Source organism: Dipteris shenzhenensis, chromosome 12 (genome assembly GCF_047967505.1).
Source record: "Dipteris shenzhenensis isolate YYH24624 ecotype China chromosome 12, Dip_SZ_1.0, whole genome shotgun sequence".
Classification (NCBI taxonomy): Eukaryota; Viridiplantae; Streptophyta; class Polypodiopsida; order Gleicheniales; family Dipteridaceae; genus Dipteris; species Dipteris shenzhenensis.
Window position 1 is genome coordinate 41,799,761 of NC_141607.1, and position 24,140 is coordinate 41,823,900.

The 24,140-nt window shown below is 40.2% G+C and overlaps 1 pseudogene; it reads right to left on the reverse strand.

Annotated features, from left to right (window-relative positions):
- Window positions 1–3,735: 3,735 nt before the first annotated feature.
- On the reverse strand, window positions 3,736–4,431 carry LOC147896234 (uncharacterized; annotated as a pseudogene).
- Window positions 4,432–24,140: the final 19,709 nt, after the last annotated feature.

A 24,140-nucleotide genomic window follows, 5' to 3' on the forward strand; every position in this document is an offset into this window, starting at 1 on the left:
CGCGTGACGATAGGGTGGTGAGCCGGTATTTTTGGTGCATGGACATTGGGAGTCTTGATCGGTCTAGGCCTTTTGATTGTTGTTCTATGCCTAGCACTCTTGATTTCCATTCCATCAGGAGCGTAGGTGAGTCTCACCCCACGATCTTTTCTCGACGGTTTGCATGTTTTTGCTCTGCATGCATTGATGATGATTGGGGAGGGTGCTCCATGATATGGGTACGGTGAGTGCTTTCTCCCTTCCAGCCTTGGGAGGAGGTACATGATGATTAGGATGCAGGATTCAGTTCCTCTAGAGATTATGACCAGCTTACAGATATTTTGCATATTGGTGATATCTTCGTGGTTATTTCTTCGGAGGGCAACGAGGAGGGTGTGGATTATTACTTGTTGCGATGCTCTATGCTGAAGAGTGTGCTGAATGAGGATACAGTGGATGGGCCTGGGATGCACTTCAATGCTCATAGCATGATCGTAGGTGGCCACTATTTTCAGCAGATACAGAGGTGTGGTCGCTATATTGAGTTCCAGGAGTACATGGTAGATCAGGAGGCATACATGTATTCTCATCTTGTTGTTGGGATCAAGATTAGTTTGAGTCGTGTTCGCACTCGCAAGGTGACATCCACTCCACGATGGCACCTTGCAGTGGTGGATCACGAGAGCATACTTGCAACTATTGGCATGAGAGCTGATCCTGAGGAGTCGCACATTACATATCATATTTTTTGGGATCATCAGTTGATCAGATTGATTTTTATTGGGTATCACTAGTTGATTACACATTTTTGTATTCGATATGTATAGGCTCACTATGTGACCGTACCATTGTAATTTTCATGGACTCATATTTTGTATTTCACTCTGATGTCTATATACACAGTCATACACATCATTGTATTAGATTCTATTTTATACATGATGTCTGATGTCTTCTCAATGGGATTTGTTGTGTTTGTAAAACAAAAAATTGTTTATTAGTAGTAATGTTGTAATTTGTTTTGTGCTTTAGGACATTTTAAAAACGTGACTAAGAAAATTCGTGCACGTACTAACGAAATACGCATGTGGACTTATCTGTTGGGGATGAAACTTCCACGACTCTTAGGCCACCCTAGACATACATCCACGCGAGATTTGGTTTGAACTAATTTGGTATGCACCACGTGGAAGGTACAATGCATATATTTTTACAATCCCTACTAGCACGACTGTGGCAAAGCTATGGCGCACGTACTAACAAAATACACATGTAGACTTATTTGTTGGGAATGAAACTTCGCACGACTCTTAGGCCACCCTAGACATACATCCACGCAAGATTTGGTCTCCAACTGATTTGGTATGCGCCACGTGGAAGGTATAATGCGTACATTTTTACAATCCCTACTAGCACGACTACGTGTGAAAAATGGCGCATGTACTAACGAAATATGCATGTGGACTTATCTGTTCGGGATGAAACTTCACACGGCTCTTAGACTACCCTAGACGTACATCCATGCAAGATTTGGTCTCGAATTGATTTGGTATGAGCCATGTGGAAGGTACAATGCGTACATTTTTACAATCCCTACTAGCACAACTATGTATGAAAAATGGTGCACGTACTAATGAAATACACACGACTACGTATGAAAAATGGCGCATGCACTAATGAAATATGTACATCCATGCAAGATTTGGTCTCCAACTGATTTGGTTTGCACCATGTAGAAGGTATAATGCGTACATTTTTACAATTCCTACTAGCACGACTAAACCCTAAACCCTAAACCCTAAACCCTAAATCCTAAACCCTGTTGGGGATGAAACTTCACATGGCTCTTAGGCTACCCTAGACGTACATCCATGCAATATTTGGTCTCTAACTGATTTGGTTTGTGCCACATGGAAGGTATAATGCGTACATTTTTACAATCCCTACTAGCACGACTAAACCCGAAACCCTAAATCCTGAACCCTAAATCCTAAACCTTGTTGGGGATGAAACTTCACACAGCTCTTAGGCTACCCTAGACGTACATCCACGCAAGATTTGTTCTCCAACTGATTTGGTTTGCGCCACATAGAAGGTATAATGCGTACATTTTTACAATTCCTACTAGCACGACTAAACCCTAAACCCTAAACCCTAAATCCTAAACCGTGTTGGGGATGAAACTTCACACGGCTCTTAGGCTACCCTAGATGTACATCCACACAAGATTTGGTCTCCAACTGATTTGGTATGCACCACGTGGAAGGTATAATGCATACATTTTTACAAGCACCTTTTCAATGCTTAATGTTCACAATTACGACACACGGCATTATTTTTAAAATACATTATGTATTAGATGTGTGAATTGAGATATCTGAAATTCAAAATCATACTCTTAATTTTAAATATGCACATGGGGATGAAACTTCACATGGCTCTTAGGTTTAGTGTAATAATTACAAGCATTGATATATACGAAATTCAATATGATATTCAAAATGATAAAGTTTATACTTGAACACTTTTTCAATGCTTAATGTTTACAATTACTTCACATGGCATTCTTTTTTAAATACCTTATGTATTAGATGTGTGAATTGAGATATTCAAAATTCAAAATCATACTCCTAATTTTAAATATTTATGTTAGATTTGAACAAACTATAAACTGAGATAAACAAAGTGTGAAGAACATCATGAAAGTACGAAAATGCTCATACATCATAAAAGTAAGAACAATATCATGAAAGTACCAAAATGAATGTGTACATCATCATCATCATCGTGCAGAAGTGCATCCCTAAACAAGAAATGTGTGAAGCCTAAATAATCATCCTGAATCAGAATCTGATAACTCCACATATGATCCTCTAGTCATCCTCTGACGTGGCTCCTGTATGACCCGCTACCCAACCGTTCGCTGTGTGCCCTCAGGCAAAGCCGGATCAGATGGGCTAGCCTCGTCACCTGCATGAGATGGGCTAGCCTCATCCTGATGAAGTGGAGGGCATGCTGCATGAGCCACCACTGCCATCTTTGCCTCCCTCACCTCCTCTATGTATGCGCGTCTCAGCTTCGATAGTCGTGCATCTGCGAATACTCATGCCTCAAATCCAGCGGAGTAATCATCTCTACATGTAGAAGACGTTGGTCTCGGCCCTGCCTAAGCTGCTGCTCCACCCACTGCTGCAATGATGTTTATAGCTCTGCCTCTCGCTCAATACGGCGTGCCTCCTCTGCTCGTGCCTCGTCACCTGGCATGAAATCACCATATGAAAAGTGTCATGGAACACACACTGCAACCACAGATGTATCAGCACCCTCCTGCATCAACAATGCTCTGTGCCTCCTCCCTATAGTGCTCTATCAAGACCACATGGGCGAATGGATCAATGGCCTGACGATGACCAGGATATAGATCATCCATGCCTAGTCCTCTGTATGTGGCCACATCAATGTTAGCAAAGCATACAGGGCACACTAATCGTGCCACCATGTTGCGGGTCATGCAATGGAGATGTACAATGTGGCCGTACCCTAGTCCAAACCACCCTACGGTGTCAAACTCCTCGTGGCAAAGGACGTAAGTGGCAGTAGGAAGCCTGGCTATGACTACTATGTCTATGGGTGTCCTAGTCGGCACATCTACAGGAGGAGTGGGGTATAGGGCCACGTTGGGGTCGATCCTATGGTGAGATGGATCATGACTAATATGCCTCAACTGCAAAATATAGTGCTCCGCACGATGGTATGCTATGCATGTCCGAATCCTCTGCTCCTCCAAATTTGCCTCCAACAGTCGTACATGAGACTCCATATCCTGTCGCAATAGATGTGCCTACAATGCAAACATGTTGCGTACATGGCGAGAATTAACCAAAAATCTTCAGTTCAAAACACGCTACAAAAAAATAAACTAATATAATCAGAATAACTAACCTCATCCCTAGACTCGGCCAACAATGCCTCCAACTGTGCAATTCATGCATCTCGAGCCTCCAACTCGTGCTGAGGCAGTGTAGATGTGGGAGGCGGTGTAGATGTGGGAGGCTCCATCGATGATCGAGGTGGGGGAGGTGGAATCGAAAGTGATCTTGATAGGGCAGAGACAATGTGCTGCAAGGATGATGCCACTGAATGAACAGCTCGCAATGCCAGTGCAGGGATGATGTGCAACTCTAGTGCCTCGCATCGATGCCGAACACCTACAGTCTGACGCTCCTGATGCCCCATCCTACCATGTCCCGCTCCTGGACAGGTACTAAGGTAGTCTACCCGATGACCAAGCACAAACTCAGCGTATAGCTGCATAACAAATGACCTGGCTATCTGATGGTTGTGAGGCAATTGACCACCATTCGTAGCAAGATATCTCGAATAAATGTGTGCTGCTATGATGGGGTGCCTACAACGTAAAATATGCAAGGGCAGCCCTGATCGTGGTCGCATCGCCTCAGTGTGACCATCCCAAAACAAATCCTCTAAGGCCTACCTATGATGTGACTCACACTCAAACAACTGCCGCGAATGGCTCTCCAATCCAAGCCATCACCAGTGATCTCTACCTCAGCCTATGCCTAAAAGCTATCCACAAAGTCCTCAAGTGTGTCCAATCAACCCAGAGCCTCAATAACTGAATCTAGACTCGCAACCAAGTGAGGGGGTGCCCTAGCATCCTGTAGTGCCCTCATCTCAGCTCTCAAAATCTCTATCTGCATATGAATAGTGGTGCCAGAACCTGTGCGCTGGCATGCACAAAAAAAACACATGGAAATTAATATTCTATTTGGGTAATGAAAATAATATTCTATTCAATATGACTTATAATCTATTTACGTAATGAAAACTATTTGTACGTACCTTGATGAGGTAGGATGTCATTGGAATCATCCTATGCACCTACCGGTAGATGGGCCGAATGTGTGGCTCAATATTATGTTTATCAAACTCAATATTATTAAAAATTCTTAATTTTGATTAAAATTTTTTCAAACTCTAGTTGTTGCATTTTTAAACTTAGATGTCTCAAATATTTTTTCCTTATATGTTTCCCTTTTTTTACTTTTTATCCAATATGAAACTTTTCCACATGTGGTGTAAGGACCACATTGTCCACTTATGGCCCCTATACTAAGGACAAATAGTGGAGAGGTTTGGTTAATAAGACCTTCTTTGAATGCTTTACTACCTTGGGTTTGCAATAGATATGGAGGAGATAGAAGGATAACTAATACATTACTTTGAACAATACACAAGCAAGGCGCATCTAGTATTTCTCGGACTACACATTAAAAAAGAGAGCGGGTTGACACTATAGACCTTTTAAAGTGAGAACTTTGAGAAAATAATTAGGCCTTTTCAATATTATCTATTTTGGTTGGGCAATCCACCTCAACTAGTGGCCATTCCTATAGATCATCACTTGGTTCCCATGCTTGGGGAGAGAGGAGACCTTTGGATAATCATTTACGTATGTGTTTTCCATGCGCTGATGCATTTAGAAGATCCAGTTAGCCATACGCTTATGCATCTAACCACTCTAGTGTTGGGGTCTTTGCCCATGTGGTGTGGTGTTTTAGGGATAATGCCCATGTGGTGTTTTATACAACCTACTTACTCTACCTAAATTATGAAACAACTCTTAACCAACTATATAATCTATAATATTCCACATAAAGATTGATAAACGCACACCGCTACCTTAAACTCTTATTTTCTTTTTTTAAAAAAGATGATTTTGAAGACTAAAATTGAAACTTTTTTCTATTTAAATAAACATAGCACCAATTTCAAAAATAACATAAAACCTACTTTAATCTCTCTTTTTTGAAATAGATGAATTTAGAAAACAAAATATATACATTTTTACATTTTAAATAAAAAATAACGTAATTAAAAAAAAATATTTGAAAAAACTTTAAAATGCATTTGAAATTTTGAAATATTTTATAATTAGATTACATATTCCTATAAACTAAAATAATATAAAAGCTACTTTAAACTCTTATTTTCTTGTTCTTAATACATGATTTCTAAAAACAAAATTTAAACATTATATTAAATTCAAAACTTCAGTAATTTGTAAACTTTAGTTATATATATTTTTTAATAGATGATTTTAAAAAACAAATTATATACTTTTTGACATTTAAATAAAAACTTCACTAACTTAAACTCTTATTTTCTTTTTTTTTTAAAGATCATTTTTAAAAATAAAATTTAAACGTTTTTAATTTAAATATAAATAACACTAATTAAAAAAATATCTTTAATCTCTTTTTTTTAAAAGATGATTTCAAAAAACAAAATATTTACATTTTAACATTTTAAATAAAAAATTACGTAATTCCAAAAATAATTAAAAAAAACTTTAAAATGCATTTCAAATTTAGAAATATTTTATAATTATTCCTATAAACTAAGATCTAAACGTTTTTTTATTTAAATAAAAATAGCTCTAATTTCAAAAATAACTTTAATCTCTTTTTTTTCAAAGATGATTTTAAAAAACAAAATTTTTACATTTTCACATTTTAAATAAAAAATGTCGTAATTAAAAAAAAAAAACTTTAAAATGCATTTGAAATTTCAAAAATATTTTATAATTATTCCTATGAACTAAAATTTAAATGTTTTCTTATTTAAAAAAAAATAGCTCTAATTTAAAAAATAACTTTAATCTCTTTTTTTTCAAAGAGGATTTTAAAAAACAAAATTTTTACATTTTCACATTTTAAATGAAAAATGTTGTAATTCAAAAATTTAAAAAAAACTTTAAAATGCATTTGAAATTTAGAAATATTTTATAATTATTCCTATGAACTAAAATTTAAACGTTTTTTTATTTAAATAAAAATAGCTCTAATTTAAAAAATAACTTTAATCTCTTTTTTTTCAAAGATGATTTTAAAAAACAAAATTTTTACATTTTCACATTTTAAATAAAAAATGTCGTAATTCAAAAATTTTAAAAAAACTTTAAAATGCATTTGAAATTTAGAAATATTTTATAATTATTCCTATAAACTAAAATTTAAATAAATTTTAGCCAAAAAAAAAAGCTACATAAAAAAAACCCTACCTGGACTCTCCCGCGTCCATCTCCGTCGCTGTCTGTCGGTCGCTCTCCGTCGCTACCGCGATTCCGTCGACGTCCCGCAAATCCGAAACGGTCGATGAGGAGGAGCTCGATCGAGGTATGAAGAATGAGGGGGGTCGCTCTCCTTTTATAAGAAAAGTTAGGGTTTCCCTACCTCGATCGAGGTATTTCACCTGCAACATACATCATATCTCGATCGAGGTATAGACATGCCACGATACCTCGATCGAGGTATTTTGACATGCCCATACATATCTGTACATCTACCTCGATCGAGGTATTGACATGCCACGATACCTCGTTCGAGGTATGTTAGCAGCAGCCGGATGCCACATGTCTCGATTGACGTATTCGACATGCGGCCAAGTCATCGGTCCAGCATACCTCGATCGAGGTATGTCAGCTGCCATGTCGGATGGCACATAACTCGATCGAGGTATAGCTGGACATGCCACACTACCTCGATCAAGGTGTAGCTGGATTGCCACGATACCTCGAACGAGGTATATGTGGCATGTATAGGTGGCATGCCAGCAAACCTCGATCGAGGTATAGGCTCGGTCCCGTGAAAAAAGCCCAGCACCTCGATCGAGGTATTGGCTTGGCTCGGTTGTCCTCGTGTGTGATTTTCATTGGAGATAATACCTCGATCGAGGTATTGCAGACCGAAGCAAGACCTTTGTATTTTCACTCGAGCGGGTGTCACACTCACCCGAAAGTGGTCCCGAAGTGGACACCCTTAGCTTGCTACCACCCCAAAGCATATCCAATGGTGACAATACTTTGCAGGCCCTTCAACGTAGTTGAAACGGACTTGCATGCAAAGTGGAGCCCCCATCCGATAAGTACTAGTTTGAATAACACACCTAGGACCGTGTTTTTTCATGGTTGTGCATGACACTAAGGCAAAAACGGTGTTTTATGCTTGATCAGCAATGCAAAGCATATCCGATGGACACAATACTTTGCACACACCTTTAACTAGGTGGAATTGACTTACATGAAAAGTGGCACGCCCATCCCATAAGTGCTTGATCGGATAACATACCTAGCAGTGTGTTTTTTTACGGATGTGCATGACACTAGAGCAAAACTAGTAGTTAATGCTCGATCGACCATGCAAAGGATATCTGATGGACACAACACTTTTTGTACACGTTAACCTAGGTGGTATTGAAATGTTCTCAATGAGGAACACCCATCCGATAAGTACTTGGTCAGATAACACACCTAATGGCATGTTTTTTTGCGGATGTCCATATCACTAGGGAAAAAATGGTGTATAATGCGTGATCGACCATGCAAAGCATATCCGATGGTGACAATACTTTGCACGCACCTCAACGTAGTTGAAACGGACTTGCATGCAAAGTGGAGCCCCATCCGATAAGTACTTATTTGAATAACACACCTACGGCCGTGTTTTTATATGGTTGTCCATGACACTAAGGTAAAAATGGTGTTTTATGCTTGATCGACAATGCAAAGCATATCCGATGGGCACAATACTTTGCACACACCTTCACTAGGTGGAATTCACTTACATGCAAAGTGGCATGCCCATCGCATAAGTGCTTGATCGGATAACACACCTAGCAGCGTGTTTTTTTATGGATGTGCATGACACTAGAGCAAAAGCTCAGGGGGGTCACTATGTATAAACCCTCTATATCACGTGCATTCAAGGCCTATATTTAAAATCCCTTATCTATAAATTTTTTCATTAATAAAATGTACCCCATTTCTATACAAATCTGTAAATTTTTTCCAAAACTATTTTAAATAGTCCCTTATGTATATTTATTTCTATAAATTTTAGAAATAAAAAATATCCTTCTGTTGAACTCACGTGATAGGGTTACATATGATGAGTGACCCGCCTAAGAGCAAAAATAGTATTTAATGCTCGATCGACCATGCAAAGCATATCCGATGGGCACAATACTTTTTGTACACCTCAACCTAGGTGGTATTGAAATGTTCTCAAAGAGGCACACTCATCCGATAAGTACTTGGTCAGATAACATACCTAAGGGCATGTTTTTTTCGGATGTGCATACCACTAGGGAAAAAACGGTGTATAATGCGTGATCGACCATGCAAATCATATCCGATGGGCACAACACTTTTCGTACGCATCAACCTAGGTGATATTGAAATGTTCTCAATGAGGCACAACCATCCGATAAGTACTTGGTCAGATAACACACCTAATGGCGTGTTTTTTTACGGATGTCCATATCACTAGGAAAAAAATGGTGTATAATGCGTGATCGACCATGCAAAGCATATCCAATGGTGACAATACTTTGCACACACCTCAGCATAGTGGAAACGAACTTGCATGCAAAGTGGAGCCCCCATCCGATAAGTACTTATTTGAATAACACAGCTACGGCCGTGTTTTTATATGGTTGTGCATGACACAAAGGCAAAAATGGTGTTTTATGCTTGATCGACAATGCAAAGCATATCCAATGGGCACAATACTTTGCACACACCTTCAACCAGGTGGAATTGACTTACATGCAAAGTGGCATTCCCATCGCATAAGTACTTGATCAGATAACACACCTAGCAGTGTGTTTCTTTATGGATGTGCATGACACTGAGGCAAAAATAGTATTTAATGCTCGATCGACCATGCAAAGCATATCCGATGGGCACAAAACTTTCATACACCTCAACCTAGGTGGTATTGAAATATTCTCAATGAGACACACCCATCCGATAAGTACTTGGCCAGATAACACACCTAATGGCATGTTTTTTTGCGGATGTCCATATCACTAGCGAAAAAATTGTGTATAATCCGTGATCGACCATGCAAAGCATATCTGATGGTGACAATACTTTGCACACATCTCAACCTAGTTGAAACAGACTTGAGTGCAAACTGGAGCCCCCATCCGATAAGTACTTGTTTGAATAACACACCTAGGACCGTGTTTTTTCATGGTTGTGCATGACACTAAGGCAAAAATGGTGTTTTATGCTTGATCAACAATGCAAAGCATATCTGATGGGCACAATACTTTGCACACACCTTAAACTAGGTGGAATCGACTTACATGCAAAAAGGCACACCCATCCCATAAGTGCTTGATCGGATAACATACCTAGCAGCGTGTTTTTTTACAGATGTGCACACTAGAGCAAAATAGTATTTAATGCTCGATCGACCATGCAAAGGATACACAATAGGCACAACACTTTTTGTACACCTCAACCTAGGTGGTATTGAAATGTTCTCAAAGAGGTACACCCATCCGATAAGTACTTGGTCAGATAACACACCTAAGGGTGTGTTTTTTTACAGATGTGCATAGCACTAGGGAAAAAACGGTGTATAAAGCATGATCGACCATGCAAATCATATCTGATGGTGACAATACTTTGCACACACCTCAACATAGTTGAAAGGGACTTGCATACAAAGTGGAGCCCCCATCCGATAAGTACTTGTTTGAATAATATACCTAGGACGGTGTTTTTTCATGGTTGTGCATGACACTAAGGCAAAAAGGGTGTTTTATGCTTGATCAACAATGCAAAGCATATTCGATGGGCACAATACTTTGCACACACCTTCAACTAGGTGTAATCGACTTACATGCAAAATGGCACGCCCATCCCATAAGTGCTTGATCGGATAACATACCTACCAGCGTGTTTTTTTACGAATTTACATGACACTAGAGCAAAAATAGTATTTAATGCTCGATCGACCATGAAAAGGATATCTCATGGGCACAACACTTTCATACACCTCAACCTAGGTGGTATTAAAATGTTCTCAATGAGGCACACCCATCCGATAAGTACTTGGTCAGATAACACACCTAATGGCATGTTTTTTTGCGGATGTCCATATCACTAGGGAAGAAATGGTGTATAATGCATGATCGACCATGCAAAGAATATCCGATGGTGACAATACTTTGCACGCACCTCAAGGTAGTTGAAATGGACTTGCGTGCAAAGTGGAGCTGCCATCTGATAAGTACTTGTTTAATTAACACACTTAGGACCGTGTTTTTTCATGGTTGTGCATGAAACTAAGGCAAAAACGGTATTTTATGCTTGATCGACAATGCAAAGCATATCCGATGGGCACGATACTTTGCACACACCTTCAACTAGGTGGAATTGACTTACATGCAAAGTGGCATTCCCATCGCATAATTGCTTGATTGGATAACACACCTAGCAGCGTGCTTTTTTACAGATGTGCATGACACTAAGGCAAAAATAGTATTTAATGCTCGATCGACCATGCAAAGTATATCCGATGGGCACAATACTTTTCCTATACCTCAACCTAGGTGGTATTGAAATGTTCTCAAAAAGGCACACCCATCCGATAAGTACTTGGTCAGATAACATTCCTAAGGTCTTGTTTTTTTCGGATGTGCATAATCACTACGGGAAAAACGTTGTATAATGCGTAATCGACCATGCAGAGCATATCCGATGGTGACAATACTTTGCACGCATATCAACCTAATTTAAACAGACTTGTGTGCAAACTGGAGCCCCTATCCGATAAGTACTTGTTTGATTAACACACTTACGACCGTGTTTTTTCATGGTTGTGCATGACACTAAGGCAAGAATGGTGTTTTATGCTTGATCGACAATGCAAAGCATATCCGATGGGCACAATACTTTGCACACACCTTCAACTAGGTGGAAATTAATTACATGCAAAGTGGCACACCCATCCCATAAGTGCTTGATCGGATAACATACCTAGCAGCGTGTTTTTTTTACGGATGTGCATGACACTAGAGCAAAAATAGTATTTAATGCTCGATCGACCATGCAAAGGATATCCGATGGGCACAATAATTTTCCTACACCACAACCTAGGTGGTATTGAAATGTTATCAAAGAGGCATACCCATTTGATAAGTACTTGGTCAAATAACACACCTAAGGGCATGTTTTTTTGCGGATGTGCATACCAGTAGAAAAAAAACAGTGTATAATGCATGATTGACCATGAAAATCATATCCGATGGTGACAATAATTTGCACACACCTTAGCGTAGTTGAAACAGACTTGCGTGCAAGGTGGAGCTCCCATCTGATAAGTACTTGTTTTAATAACACACCTAGGACCGTGTTTTTTCATGGTTGTGCATGACACTAAGGCAAAAACGGTGTTTTATGCTTGATCAACAATGCAAAGCATATCCGATGGGCACAATACTTTGCACACACCTTCAACTAGGTGGAATTGACTTACATGCAAAGTGGCACGCCCATCCCATAAGTGCTAAATCGGATAACATACCTAGCAGCATGTTTTTTTACGGATGTGCATGACACTAGAGCAAAAATAGTATTTAATGCTCGATCGACCATGCAAAGGATATCTTATGGGCACAACACTTTCATACACCTCAAACTAGGTGGTATTTAATTGTTCTCAATGAGGCACACCCATCCGATAAGTACTTGGTCAGATAACACACCTAATGGCATGTTTTTTTGCGGATGTCCATATCACTAGGGAAAAAATGGTGTATAATGCGTGATCGACCATGCAAAGCATATCCGATGGTGACAATACTTTGCATGAACCTAAAGGTAGTTGAAACGGACTTGTGTGAAAAGTGGATCCCCCTCGGATAAGTAGTTATTTGTATAACACACCTACGGCCGTGTTTTTATATGGTTGTGCATGATACAAAGGCAAAAACGGTGTTTTATGCTTGATCAACAATGGAAAGCATATCTGATGGGCACAATACTTTGCACACACCTTCAACTAGGTGGAATTGACTTACATGCAGAGTGGCATTCCCATCGCATAAGTACTTGATCGGATAACACACCTAGCAGCATGTTTTTTTACGGATGTGCATGACACTAGAGCAAAAATAGTATTAAATGGTATTTAATGCTCAATCAACCATGAAAAGCATATCCGATGGGCACAATACTTTTCCTACACCGTAACCTAGGTGGTATTGAAATGTTCTCAAAGAGGCACACCCATCCGATAAGTACTTGGTCAGATAACATTCCTAAGGGCATGTTTTTTTGCGGATGTGCATATCACTACGGAAAAAACGTTGTATAATGCGTAATCGACCATGCAGAGCATATCCGATGGTGACAATACTTTGCACGCATGTCAACCTAGTTGAAAGGGACTTGTGTGCAAACTAAAGCCCCCATCCGATAAGTACTTGTTTGATTAACACACTTAGGACCATGTTTTTATATGGTTGTGCATGACACTGAGGCAAAAACGGTATTATGCTTGATCGACAATGCAAAGCATATCTGATGGGCACAATACTTTGCACACAGCTTCAAGCTGGTAGAATTGACTTACATGCAAAGTGACATTCCCATCGCATAAGTACTTGATCGGATAACACACCTAACAGCATGTTTTTTTTCCGGATGTGCATGACACGAGCAAAAACAATATTTAATGCTCGATCGACCATGCAAAGCATATCCGATGGAAACAATACTTTTCCTATGCCTTAACCTAGGTGGTATTGAAATTTTGTCAAAGAGGCACACCCATCCGCCGATAAGTAGTACTTGGTTACATAATATACCTAAGGGCATGTTTTTTTGCAGATGTGCATATCACTATGAGAAGAACGTTGTATAATGCGTAATCGACCATGCAGAGCATATCCGATGGTAACAATACTTTGCACGCATCTCAATCTAGTTGAAACGGACTTGTGTGAAAAGTGGAGCCCCCATCCAATAAGTACTTGTTTGATTAACACACTTAGGACCGTGTTTTTTCATGGTTGTGCATGACACTAAGGCAAAAACGGTGTTTTATGCTTGATCAACAATGCAAAGCATATCCGATGGGCACAATACTTTGCACACACTTTCAAATAGGTGGAATTGACTTACATGCAAAGTGGCACACTCATCCCATTAGTGCTTGATTGGATAACATACCTAGCAGGCTCGTGTTTTTTTACGGATGTGCATGACACTAGAGCAAAAAATGTATTTAATGCTCAATTGACCATGCAAAGGATAACTTGGCATGTCCATCTGATGAGTACTTGATCGGATAACTTCTCCCACCAATAAATTAAGTACTAATTAAAAATTATAATAAATGAGTAGATTATTAAAAAGAGACTAATATTTATGTTATTGTTGCTACTGCAGCTTGCTTGCGAAGGACTCTCACAAAGGAGATGGCTATAGATTTTGTTCCAGGAATGGATGTGATTTTATGTAGCAAAAGAGAAGTAGTTGCATTTGCTACAATTCATGATAGTGATCCCAATTCAATTTGCCACTTTCGAAGACTTGGCGAAGATAAGGTGGCAGTTACTGTATCAAAGATTCTTAGCGCACATGTTGAGCTAAAGTATAAATGTGGAGATATGGAAACACTTGGAGATGTCATGCCCTACAATACATCCAACAAATCATTTATAGCATGGGACAAAGATGAGACTTATGCAATAGAAATTATCAAGTATACAAAGTGCACCACCTTGGATTTTACTATAGGGGACATTTTACAAATGAGATCATTTGCAAATAAGACTGTAGCAGAAGGTGAAGTATTGGGATTTGAACAAGTGGAGCAATGGTCATTTGTACAGATGAGGATTCTAAAAGTCACTGATGATGGTATGGTTGATAACATAACATCCTTATGTAATCCCTACTATGAGGTAGGCAAGAATATGAGATGGAGCATGCAATTTTGAAACATGAGAAAGAGGCACGTGGTTTTCAATGATAAAGACAAGGTATACTACAATATCAAAGGACCTAAAAAGCGTGCCCATGTGCCAGGCTCTATCACTTTAAATGTGGATGATTTCAATATACTCAATTATAGAAGTGACATCTTATCTGGAGTGGATGAGTTCATTGGTTCCGAGAAACAAAATGATTTTAGAAGCAAAGCCTTATCTGGGGTGGATGAATTCTTGCACAGTGAGAAGGGCAAAGGTTTCAATAGCGATGTCTTGTCAAGTGTGGATGAGTTCATGCATATTAACAAACCTGGTTTCAATCAAGCTTGTGGATTTGTGAAAGCCATGCAAGTTGTCCCAATGAGTGATGTTCTCTCAGGAGTGGAAGAGTTTCAAGGTTCTCAATACTCTCGTAGAATATTGAATTCATTGAATGGTCCTAAGAGTATGTTAAAAACGAGGATGAGATCAATAGAGTATTATTCAATATTTAACTTTGATTGTGATATGGACAAGGATGCAACGATCAATCATGGATGCTTGGTTACAAACAAATGTGAGGAGAAGAAGTGCATAAATACAGATAACAACATGCATGAGGAACGAAAACGGTCATACATATGCATGAAGAGAAAGCGAATCTAGGCAGATCCACAAAAGCAACCAAAGAGGAAGAGAGTAATGAAGGAGGAGAACATGTTAAATGCATTGGGATATCTATGTTGCAAGCAAATATGTATGCGCTTCATTGATATTGCAGACATCAGGGAATGTAGAGGACATGTGTGGCAAAGAAGAGGAAGCAAAAGAAATGAATACCTTCTCACAAGTCTCTCTTGCTTTCTTCATAATGGCAATAAAAGGCTAAGTTCAAGACAAAAGGTAAAACCTCTCGTAAATGGAAAAAGGATTTGCAATAAGGCATATCGCAATATTACTGGATTATCCCATGGTACATATTGGGATTTAGTCACCAAGGCAAAGGGCGGCAATAAATTTAGCATTCACGGTAATAGAGGAAGGTCCAAATCAAGAATCTCAACTGTCAGGGCAGCAAAAATTTTGCAATACTTCATACATGAAAATGCTTTCCCTCGACCCCATATATCTACCAAACTCCCTAAGGGTGATGCGATCACTGAAATGCACCTTCCAATGGGCTTGAAAAAGCTCAAAGTATTTGACTCTATTGCAAAAAAGAAAAGGCAAAGAGGGGATGCCGTAGCTTCTTCTCATACTTTGTATATTCTTTGGAAGAAGAACTTTGGATATGTTAAAATCCCAAGGAGGCAAAAAATGTCAAAGTGCAATGTCTGTGATGATTTAAAGCGAGCGATTAAGAGTGCAACATGTCCAAATCAAAGGGAATTATACCAAAAAAACCGAAAATCTCATCATGACCTTATTTGACATTCCAGACAAAAATATGCATTTTGGAAGGAGCAAGCTATTTCGCATCCCGATGACTACATGTGCCTTATTGTAGATGGCATGGATCAGAATACAACAACATTGCCTCGTTTTGTTGCCACTCCACCTAAATTACAAGGAAAGCACTTTCTAAAGACACATCTATGTGGAGTGTTAGTGCATGGAATTAAGTTCTTTGCAGATATATGGATTGATTCCTTGCTTCTACATGATAGGAATCAAGTTGTAACATCTATTATGAAGGCAATTCGCAATGTACATGTAGAAAAACGTCGCCTACCACCGACTTTGAGAATACAAGCTAATAATTGCTGGCGAGAAAATAAGAATGTACTCATGTTTGCATTCTGCTCCATGCTAGTTGCTCATCGAATCTTCAATGAGGTCGAATGTGGATTTTTGTATGTTGGGCATACACATGAGGATATCGATCAGGTTTTTAGCACAATCTCAAGGGAGCTTAAATGCAAGGATGTGGAGACAATAGATGACTTGGTAAGAAGATGTGGCAGGCAAGTTGGTGGTCATAAGGAAAGTATAGTATGTGAGAGGCTCAAAAGAATGTATGATTGGAAGAGCTTCATTCTACCTTTCATACAAATAGGTGGTGATGCATTGACAGGTCATACCAATCCACACTACTTTTGTTTTTTTTTAAAAGATAGAAAAACCCGTAATGCAATGGCAACAATATTCTCATGATACAAAATGGGAACTTGAAGAACCTTACAGTCTCTTAACTTGAATTCCCAGCAAGGAATGTTTGGTCTTTGCATGAAAGACCAGATTCTGTGCTAGCTGAATAGCACTCATGGAATCACTATGCAATGTCGGTACACCTGTATGAATCCCCAAATCTCCCACTAGCCGATCAAGCCATATAGCCTCCTTGCAACCCTCTGTGGCTGCAACATACTCAGCCTCTGTGGTAGACAAAGCAACGCACTTCTGTGCACGAGACATCCACGACACTGCACCACTTGCAAAGGTGAACACATAACCAGAAGTGGATCTCCTACTATCCACATGCCCTGCATAGTCTGAATCTGTGTACCCAAGTACATGCATGTCTCCTTTACCAAAGCAAATGCACATCTCCTTGGTACCCTTCATGTACCTCATGATGCACTTAACTGCCTCCCAATGCCTCTTTCCTAGATTAGCCATATACCTGCTAACAACTCCCACTGCAAATGCAATGTCTGGTCTAGTAGCTATCATAGCATACATAAGACTCCCAACCGCTGATGCATACGGAACCTTGGCCATCATGGCCCTCTCCTCTTCTGATTTGGGACTATCTGTATGACTCAGTTTCACATATGGAGGCAATGGAGTACTCACTGCCTTCCCCCCCTCCATATTGAAACGCTGCAATACCTTTGTAACATACTCTTTTTGTGAAAGCCAAAGGAGTTTCCTACTCCGATCACGTGTGATGCGCATACCAAGAATATGACCTGCAAGTCCCAAATCCTTCATATCAAAGGCCTCATGCAACTTGGCCTTTAATGCATCTAGCTCATAAGTATTCTTGCTAGCCAATAGCATATCATCCACATATAGTGCCAAGATTATCAGGCTATTATCCTTAGCCCTTTTAGTGTAGAGTCAGTGATCAATTTCACTCCTCCTAAAATCCTAGGACGGAATGAAAGCATCAAACTTCTGATACCATTCTCTAGGCGCTTGCTTAAGACCATAGAGACTCTTCTTTAGCTTGCAAACTAAATGCTCTTTGCCCTTTTCTTCAAAGCCTTCCGGCTGCACCATGTAAATTTTCTCATGCAAATCCCCATGCAAGAAAGCTGTCTTGACATCCATCTGCATAAGCTCCATATCCTCTGCTGCCACTAGTCCAAGCATGCATCTAAGTGTGGTCATCTTCACAATTGGAGAGAATATCTCACCAAAGTCCACACCCTTCTCTTGCTTGAACCCTTTAGCAACCAAACGGGCCTTGTACCTAGGCACATCATCACCTGTGACCTTCATTTTGTAGACCCATTTACATGGCAATGCTTTCTTTCCATGTGGCAAAGAAACCAAGTCCCAAGTCTTATTCTTCATAAGTGAACTCATCTCTGATTGCATAGCATACTCCCACTTGCATTGATCCTCACGCATCATAGCCTCTTTGTAGCAAGAAGGCTCCTCGCAATCAGAAAGTATCACATAGTCTGCCCCTGGAACAAATCTATCAGGCGGTCTAGACACTCTAGATGATCTTCTCAAGGGCATTTCAGCTTGCTGTCCCACTTGCATATCAGCCACATTTGGCTCATCATTTCCACCAATAGATGATCCATCATCTACCCTTGATTGTATACCTGTGGGAGTACTTGGTTGTACCATTTCTTGCACATTTGGTGCATGGACAGCTTGCTATCTATCAACATATGCAGGTGGATTCACATCCTGGAAAGTGATTCTCCTCATTTCCACATCCCTCATGGGTGCCTTATGCATCTTCTTCTCATTGAAGACCACACCATGGCTGCGTATGATCTTCTTTGCTTCTGGATCCCAGAGACGATAGCCCATCTCTCCACTTTCACCATAACCTAGAAAGATGCATTTCCTAGACTTAGGATCTAGCTTCTTTCGAAGCTCTTTTGGCACATGTGCATATGCCTCACACCCAAATATATGCAAATGAGAGTAAGAGGGCTTCTTGCCACTCCATGCCTCTTCAGGAATACCACCATCCAAACTCTTACTAGGTGATCTATTGATCACATGCACTGCAGTCTTCATTGCCTCAGCCCAAAAACTACCAGAATGACTTGCATTGGAAAGCATGCATTGCAACCTTTCTTGAATGGTACGGTTCATCTTTTCTGCAACTAGATTTTGCTATGGAGTATGAGGGGATGTGAGCTCCCTCTTAATCCCACGTGTATCATAGAAATGCTGAAAGTCATGAGAGAGATACTCTCCACCATTGTCAGTCCGTAGGCATTTAAGCATTCTACCTGATTGATTCTCAACCAAGGCCAGCCATTTCTGAAATACCTGGAACACATCACTCTTCCGAGCTATAGCATAAGCCCACACTTTCCTAGTTGCATCATCAATGAATGTCACATAGTATTCAGCCCTGCCTAATGACCGTGTAGGCATGGGACCGCATACATCTGAATGCACCAAATCAAGCTTTTCAAACTCTTTCTTTCCCCTTCTTTTATGGGCTAATTTAGTCTGCTTCCCATAGAGACAATGCTCACAAAATTCAAAATCAGAGAAACTCAAATGCGGTACATAACCCAAATGGCATAAGAGTTTCATTCCATTCTGGCTCATGTGCCCCAACCTGCAATGCCACAAAGAAGTGCTTGGCTGCTCGGTTCTTGCAACAACATGATCAAATACCCCTGATACATGTAAGGGATACAAAGTCCCACACTTGGCACCCCTGGCCAAAAGCATAGAGCCCTTCTAAATTTTCCAACTCTGAAGGCCAAAACTGGTGTGAAAACTAGCATCATCTAGCTGACCCACTGAAATAAGACTCTTGGTCAGCTTAGGCACATGTCTCACATGTTTCAAAACAAATGCAGACCCATTTGCAAAAGAAAACTTTATGTCACACCTGCTCCCACTATGTCACATGCATAGTCATTTCCAAGATGCACACAACTGTCTTTCCACTATCATAAGTGGAGAACCATTCCCTATGGGGAGTAACATGGAATGAAGCACCAGAATCCAAAATCCAATCCTGGGAATATGCATCATCTGAAGTGGTAAGCAACTCTGCAGATAAACTAGACATGAAGAGAACATCATTGTCACTATCATGTGTGACTACATTGAACTCCTCGATCTTCACTTTTCCTTTGTCCTCCCTTGGACTCTCTTCCTTTTGATTTGCACCCCAATTTGCATTCTTTTTCTTATCCTTTTGCTCTCTTTTCAGCTTGTAGCAATCCTTTTTCATATGGCCCTTCTTGCCACAATGGTAACACTCAATGTTCCGTGCCCTGGATTTGTTACGAGACTTCCCTCTTTCTTGGGACTTCCCCCTGAACTATGATCTGCCCCTTTGCACATTTAAGGCTGCATCCTGCTTGTTGCCATCCATAGACTTCCGTCTAATCTCCTTGGCCAACAAGCTACCCACAACATCATCAAATTTCAGTACTCCACCAGGTGCAGAGTTACTGACAGCTGTACGGAAGGTATCCCATGAGGATGGCAATGAACATAAGAGAAATATTGCCTTAGTCTCCGCATCAAAATTCATCTTCTGAGCCTGAAGCTGGCTGAAAATAATATTGAATTCATTCAAGTGAGAAGCAGTGGAGACCCCTTCCTTCATCTGCAGCTCAAACAACCTCTTCATGAGGTAAACTTTATTAGAGGCAGTTTCCTTCTCATAAGTGGCACACAGTTTCTTCCACAAATCTTCAGTAGTCTGCTCATTTACTACTGTGAAATAAACTGACTCTGCAAGATGAAGTCTAATAGTAGACTTTGCTAATGCATCCAACTCATTCCAATCATCCTCAGACATATTTGCAGGCTTAGCTTCAATCCGTGCCATGGGTTTAATCTGCTTCTTTTGAATAAGCACATCCCTTATTTGTTCTTTCCACAAAGAAAAGTTTGTCCCATCAAACTTTTTAATGTTGAAAAACTTTTTTTCAGACATGGAAGAGGATGCCATGATGAAAATAAAGCAAAATCCCAAATGCTAGTGCCTGCAAAAGAGAATCACACCAAATACTAGGTGCACCCAAATGTGTATGCCACAATAGAGTGAAATATCACCAAAATTCAAAGCTCAAAGCATCAAAAGATGCATCTGACTCATGTGCATATACTATGCATCCATATGAGCAAATCTGGCCCAAAAGAAAATGCCAGTAAGTGCCAAATGACTCAAGCATAAACACCATCCACTGGCATATGCATCAATAATATCTCATCCAAGAGAGCATAGCACTATCAGTGCATCACCAACAATGTGTCAAAGCTGTCCCTCAGCATAAAATAGCATCCATGTGCAAAGCGTCCATAAAAAATAGCATCCCACAAGGCAATTTGGGCCTATCAGTGCATCCAACAAGGACCGCAATGCATCCAAATGGCCTACAAATCATCCATTCAACCCAATGCATACCACGAATGAGCGCACACTGCTCAAACTGCAACCAGAGTGATTTGCATAAGGTATGCTCAAAAAATCATAGTCCCACGGTAATGAGCGCTACTGAAAATCGAACCTGAGATGCTTCCAAACATGGGTGCCATTGCATAATCAGACTCGACAAGAAAATCTGCAAATATCTCTCTTCTACTAGAACTCCAAAATCCCAACCGATGAGTGAGAAATGGGAGTCAACACTTATCCACTGCCATGTGGCATAAATCTAAGGTTTCAAAACCTTAGTATGAAAAATGCATAACAGAGAGACGAAATCAAATACACAGAGATTTATAACTCTGGAAATCCTTCACCGAATCACGCAAGAACTGATAGGTAGGGGTTTTTGGGCATCCGGAACGCAATGGGACAGACGGTTTTGGAAACCGTGGTCTCAATCACTGGGTCCAACACACGGACTGAAAAACGTTTTTTAAAATAGAGCTATCTGTAAACTCCACCGGAGTGCGAATGATGAGCAACATAGAAGTTTTAGGACCTCCTGAGTCCACCGGAACTGACAGATCTGCAAATGGTTGCTCCAAACTTGAGTTCCAACACCCGGGCAAAAAACGCAGGAACTGACACAAAGAGTCAGAAATCCACTGAAATGATCCCAGATTCAAGAATGAAGGTGTTTCCAAGCTCTTGAAGTAATGTGGACACCAAAAGCAAGCAATAGTTGCCTCTACAAGTCAATACGAAGTCTCTATCATCGAACGGAACAAGAAAAAGCTCAAAAAACGACTTTTTCTTTGAAACCACTTAACAGGCTCTCAAAACCACTTCGTAAAGCCAAAGTGACTTTTCCAAAGGTTTCTCCAAGGTCTCTGCACACTCGGATGTAAGTAAAGTCACCCACAAAGCTTCCCACAAAGCTTCTCCTTCCTCCCACAGAGCTGCTAAGTTTCAAGCATTCACGCACGCTCAGCTAGATCACTCGGGCTCTGATACCAGTTGAGAGTGCTCTCAACGGAAGCAAGAACAGAAGAAGGAGAGAGAGAGAGAGACAGAGAGCCACACAAGTTTGGTGGGTGCAGAACCACCCTAATCTTCTTTTCCATTCATTTATATATGTGTTTGAGTATTATACATAACCGGGGTTAAGGCACAGTGACCTTTAACCCCCACAGGAAGACCCTACTATGTACAAATGCATAGTAGGAAGTTTGATTTATATGACTATTACCACACTAGATTTGAGCTATGTTGTTGGGTTGGTAAGTCAATTTATGTAGGCTCCAAGGAAACCGCATTTGGATGCGGCTAGATGCATAGTGAGGTATTTGAAGTCCACATTGCAGTATGGACTATTTTATGAGACTGGGGTTCAGATACAGTTGCATGGATACATGATGCTGATTGTGGGCTGGTAGTATTTTTGATAGACAATCTACTAGTGGATATGTGTTCTCTTTTGAGAGTGCTGCAGTCACTTGGAGCAGCAAGAAACAACCTACAGTTGCCTTGTTGAGCACAGAGGCTGAGTAGAAGGGTGTAGTAATGGCTGCATGTGAGGTAGCTTGGTTGCATAAGCTACTTTATGATATGCATCAGTCTACATATGGGCTAGTTGTCATTTATTGTGACAAGATGAGCAGTATACACTTGGCAAATAACCCAGTCTATCATGCTAGAACAAAGCACATTGAGGTGCATTATCACTATGTGTAGGAGAAGGTTCTAGTAGGTTTTATTGATCTAGTTTATGTCAACTCAGAGGATCAGGTAGCTGACATATTCACGAAGGCATTGGGCACAGAGAAGCTGCGCAAGTTCAGAGACCTGCTTGGTGTGCAGGAATTGGGATCGTGCTTGAGGGGGAGTGTTGAGATATCGAGCTCCACTCGTGATATGGCAAGATGATCATTGTGCATTTATGTCACCAACCTGTTAGTTGTAGATGCGGTTGGTACACCGCCCATGAATAATAGCTGGATGATAGCTATCTATATGTACTCTAGTTAGTGGCTCAATGTTGAGAGTTGTGGTGCCATGTGCACATAGATTAAAGGCTAAGGTATGGTATAGGAAAGAATTAAAGTAGCCACCCTAGGATGTGGACTACACGATGTGGAGATGTGGATTGAGGATATCCACAAGGAGAGATGTGTCATGGTTTGACTATTCTAAAGGCTCTCTCTACATAAGAGGCCTATCATGTATTGTTGACATAACACATTACAATAGATTGAGTGTTTCATACTTTCTGTCTCTCTCCCCATGGTTTTCCATATTTGGTTTGATCCTCCGTGATCTTTATGCTCATTGAGTAATAGATTAGGCTAGTACAATCCACACTTTGACATGGTATCAAAGCGGTCTAGTATCGTAGATTAGTTACATGCAAGGAACTCGTGAGTTCTCCTAGATTATTTTAGCTTTAGAGTGAGTTTTTTTTTCTTGAGTGATCTTTGTGAGAGAAACTTTCGTCCATAGGTTTTGGCTCATTTTGATTCTTCTTGTGAGAAATTTATGAGTGAGGTTCTTTAAGGGAGAGGGAGAGCACTATAGTTTCTCCTATCTTGCAAGCCAAGGAGACTCAAGGCTTCTGCACTCCAAAGGAAAGGATTCATCACATCTCTCTAGCCAATGGGTACGAAGCTCCAAAAGACCTTCAACTCTCAAGCATCTCCTAGGCCATAGCCATAGCCAATGCAACACTCACCTAGCAGCCACAGTTGACGACTGTTCTACAAGCCAACAGAGTGCCATAGGTGTTAAGGACCCCATCCATGCAACTGACTACAATAGTGCAAAGTCCAGC